The sequence below is a fragment of the Bubalus kerabau genome, chromosome 19 (genome assembly GCF_029407905.1).
Source record: "Bubalus kerabau isolate K-KA32 ecotype Philippines breed swamp buffalo chromosome 19, PCC_UOA_SB_1v2, whole genome shotgun sequence".
NCBI classification, from domain to species: Eukaryota; Metazoa; Chordata; class Mammalia; order Artiodactyla; family Bovidae; genus Bubalus; species Bubalus kerabau.
Genome location: NC_073642.1, coordinates 9,042,702 through 9,047,312, shown reverse-complemented (window position 1 = coordinate 9,047,312; position 4,611 = coordinate 9,042,702). Strand labels below are relative to the sequence as shown.

At 48.2% G+C, this 4,611-nt stretch overlaps 1 long non-coding RNA gene across 1 annotated transcript; it reads left to right on the top strand.

The window, feature by feature from the left end:
• Window positions 1–2,705: 2,705 nt before the first annotated feature.
• On the top strand, window positions 2,706–4,224 carry LOC129633757 (uncharacterized). The gene is made up of 2 exons (XR_008705262.1): window positions 2,706–2,957; window positions 3,185–4,224. It is a non-coding gene; the product is annotated as an uncharacterized LOC129633757 (long non-coding RNA).
• Window positions 4,225–4,611: the final 387 nt, after the last annotated feature.

Sequence of the window (4,611 nt, the reverse complement as noted above, 5' to 3'; positions counted from 1 at the left end):
TCTGCCAGTGATAAAGGGACTTGCTAAAGTCCCCCAGGATCCTCCACAATCAGGGACCTCATCACACAGGAATTTTTAGAGACCAGGACTGAAAATAGCAGGAATCATCTCTGCCCACATCCTTGGGTAAATTCACTGTACCATCCAATACAAGGGAGGCCGGGAAATCTCAGTTGAGGTGAGCATCGAGGAAGGAGTAGAAGACTGGACGTGGGAATGCAAGCAGCTCAGGCATCAGTCCCTGTGACTCTGGGGTTGCGACACAGGAGGGAGTGTGTGCAGAGGACGGGGAGAAGTGCGGAGGCTGAAGTGGGAGAAGGAAGCAGGCTCCGTGGCATTCAGGCCCAGCTCTGCCATGAAATAACTTTGAGACCCAGACACCAAACCTCGTACATATTCAATCTCCTCATATGTGACAAGAGGCAAAAAAATACTAGCTCAGGCTTCCCTGGTGGCTCAGTGGTAAAGAAGCCACCTGCCAGTGTAGGAGACAGGGGTTTGATTCAGAAAGATCCCACAGGCCGTGGAGCAACTAAGCCCATGTGCCGTGACTATTGAGCCTGGGAGCTGCAACTACCGAGTCCGCGTGCTGCAAAACTGAAGCCCGTGTGCCCTAGAGCCCTCACTCCACAAGAGAAGCCATCGCAACTGGACGTAAGCCCCCAATCACCGCAACTAGAGAAAAGCCTACGCAGCAAGAAAGACCCAGCACAGCCAAAAATAAATAAATAAGAATTTTTAAATAATAATAAAATAAAAAACTAAAAGTAACTAGCCTAAGATGTTATGAGAACTGATTAAAGTAGCACATGGAAGTATGTGGGCTTTAAATGATAAACCACCAAATACTGGACCCTTCAGACAAAGCAAGACTTGATGTCACCAGCAGCAGCAGCAGCAAATGTGAGGGAGCTGACGGAGAAGGGTTTTCAGGAAGTACCCAGCCTGAGAGTTGTTCCCTGCCCAAATCCAAGTGGGCCTGGTCAGCACACACCCCTGCACCCCAGTCCCCCAGCAGAGCCAGCCCATCACAAAGAGGCAAGGCAGAGGTATGGAGCCCTGAGAAGGAAACCCAGCCCCGGATAATAAGCAGCTATGATGGATCCTTCACAGAGATGCCTGGAAGGAGGAAAGCACCCTGTGGCTCAGCTTTGCCTGTACCAAACAGCAGCATCCTAGAAAGAAGAGAACTGGCCACGTGGAACACAGTCTAGACAGTCACCTTTGGATACTGACGGGGGAGGGGTTGAAAGGTTCTTTCCGTTAATCCTAAAGGCATAGGTACAGTATGACTTCTGTTCAACTCAGAATCCAGAGAGAAGGGAACCAATCAGGGCACTGGAGGCATATATGTGATATACCAGGACTGACTGGGGAGACCCAGAGAGGACAAGAGGAGCCACATCCCTCAGCAACACACCAGAGGACGACATCAGTGCCTCCTCCATCCTTCCTGTGCCCAGAGAATGCGTCCCTGGGGGCCCAGCTCACCCTCTCAGGGAAAACTCCCCCTGGGTCATCCAAAATGGCACCCCCATGCTGGCCATGACTGAATTTCTTTTTGCCATATGCCTGAAATCAGTAACATGAAACTGTATTCTAAATCTAAAATTTATGGCTTGGGGCTTGATCAGTTAAGATGCCTGATACCACAGCTTTCTCCTTCCCGTTTGCCCCAGGAAATCACAAAGGATCCAGGCTCTTTCTGGCCCCACTACCCTTAAGACAGAAACTTCATCCATATGGTGATAAAACAGCTGCTGAACCTCCAGCCCTTGTATTGCTATTCCAGACAGGGGAAAGAGGAGAAGGGAAGGCAAAGGGCACATGCCAGTCAACTAACTTTGTCCCTTTTTAAAAAATCTTTTATTGAAATATAGCTGATTTAGAGTGTTGTGTTAGTTTCAGGTATACAGCAAAGTGAATCAGCTGTACATATACATATATCCACCATTCCTTTTTTTTTTATATATTCTTTTCCCATGCAGGCCACTACAGAATGCTGAGTGGAGCTCCCTGTGCTGTACGGCAGATTCTTATTAATTACCTATTTTTTTGTATAGTAGTGTATATATATAGATCCCAGTCTCTCAATTATGTCCCTTTTTATCAAGAAAAATAACTTTCCCAGAAGCCCCATTCAGTATATTTCTACTTGAGTGTCTTTGGCCAGAACACATACCCAGACACCCGCTAACTGCCAGACTGCCTGGCAATTACCTTCTGTAGTCTGTACCCTGTCCCCCTGAAAAAAAAAATCTGCTAATAAAGAAGAGAAATGGATACTAGGTAGGAATCCAGTAGAATTGGCCATAGGATGTATCCAAAAGGCCCACAGAACTTCACTTTGGGGAAAAAAGAAAAATTAAATCTAGAGTTGGGACTAAAGTGGGCATGATGCCTTGTTCTGCGTCCTCTGAGGGTTCATCTCCACCAAGGCCCCAATGCCTGGGACAAAACTGTTACCCCATCAGCCACTTGACTCCCTCAAATAGCTCCAAATGTGTGCATTTCCACATAATTACTGATTTCCTCAACAGATTTAGTGTCTAAGTTTATCTTCACTTTAATCCAATTTCATGCTTGGAGCAGAGGGATTCCAGCAGCAGGTCTTTCTTAACCTTCTGATATCATTAATTATTGCTACGCTGGGAGTTACTGCATGGAACAAGCAGGTTTTTAAATAGAAATCATTTGTCTCTCAGCAGGGAGACTAACGGATTTATTTCCGAATCCTCAAACTGCTGCCCTTGAGTAATCGGGTTTCGTGGTGATCCCCCCTCCCGCTCTGCTCTCACCTCTGTGCGGGGTAAACCCTTCCTCTGTGGCTCCCACATCAGCCCAATTTGCCACCTGTAGCGGGAGTCATCCGTTTCCTACTTCAATTGTTGGATAGGGTTTTTGAGAAGGAAAGGCCAGCCTTTCCCTGAGCTCTGGGCATTCAGTCATGCTTCCTGGTGAGTTTCTGCTGAAGGAAATCCCCTAACTCATTAAAAAACAAAAAAAATAGATTAATTGACCAGTTCAGTAACAAGTCGCTCCAGGACCCAATAAACTTTGCAAAGAATACATTCCAATTACTACTGCGCTCAGCGGGAACCCAGTGGGTAAGCCGGCATAATCTCTCTCCAACACAGAGGAATTTTTACATTTTCTTCTCCATTCATGTCACTCTTTCACCTAGGTGTGAGCCCCGGGTCCCCCTGTATTTCTCCCATGCTGTTACTCGACCTGCTGTGAACCAGAGTGGCAGCAAACGACTCTGAAACCAACGGGAGTCTCAGAAAGGGTCACCGCAGGCCTGAGCTGGCAGGAGCCTTGCTGGGGGCATGGGGACTGAGAAGGCGCCGTCACCCCTGGAGCACCAACATCTGGGAAGCTGTCGGGGTCCTGGCTCGGGGAGCAGCTGCAGCCCACCTTCCCCAGCAGAATAAGGTCAGCAGGAAACAGACCCTGGTAGCTAGCCTGATTGCAAAAGCAGGCAGAGTGGGAGCAAGGGCCTTACTCGGAGCATCAGCAGTGGCTGCTTTTTCATGGTGTTGCTCACTTTACGACAGGCTCACCCATCGTTTGTAAATTTTGGACACCATAAAAGGAATCTGCCTGAAAGCACACCCACAGGAGAGTGTAAGAGACTTCTCCCAAGATGAGATTCCACATCAACAAATGTTTATTAAGCATCTCCTTTGTGTCAGCTCTGAACCTAGAACTCCTGTTCTTGTTTAGTCACTCAGTCGTGTCTGACTCTGTGACCCCATGGACTGTAGCCCACCAGGCTCCTCTGTCCATGGGATTCTCCAGGCAAGAACACTGGAGTGGGTTGCCATTTCCTTCTCCAGGGGATCTTCCCAACCCTGGGATCCAACCCGCGTCTCCTGTGTTGGTAGGCAGATTCTTTACCACTGAGTCACCTGGGAAACCCAAGAACTCCTGGATTGCAAACAACTCAGTCAACGTCCTTGCCTGCCTCTACAAATAAAATATGATGTAGAAATAAAAATGTAAAGGACAGCTAGGCATTCTGAATTCCGTGTAAGGTTTCTTAGCTGTTTTCCTTCAACTTTTCTTTTCCATTCCAACTTCCCCATGCTAATCTCACTTGTGATGCAGCCGAGAGACAGCTGGCCCAGCAGCGAAGGAAGGAAATGGCTCACTTTTTTTCACACGAGAAAGGGCAGAGCAAACACCTTGGTCCGTGCACAGACTTAGGCATAGGTGTCCCTGTTTCTGGAAACATACAGCCCACAGCACCCCCCTGACCCCGGCTATGCCTCTCTAAGTCTATCCTTGCTGTAGCTCACAGGTTTCTCAAGGCCACTGAGCAAGTCTAATTTATCTCAATATCCCCAGTGATTGGCATATAGTTCAGAGCTGTAAGTACTAAACCCAGGTGGCGCTAGTGGTGAAGAACCCACCTGCTAATGCAGGAGACGTAAGAGACATGGGTTTGATCCCTGGGTCAGGAAGATCCCCCGAGGATGGGCATGGCAATGCATTCCAGTATTCTTGCCTAGAGAATCCCATGGGAGAGGAGCCTGGCGGGCTACAGTCCATAGCATCGCAGAGTGGGACACGACTGAAGCAACTTAGCACGCACAAGTACCAAACTGG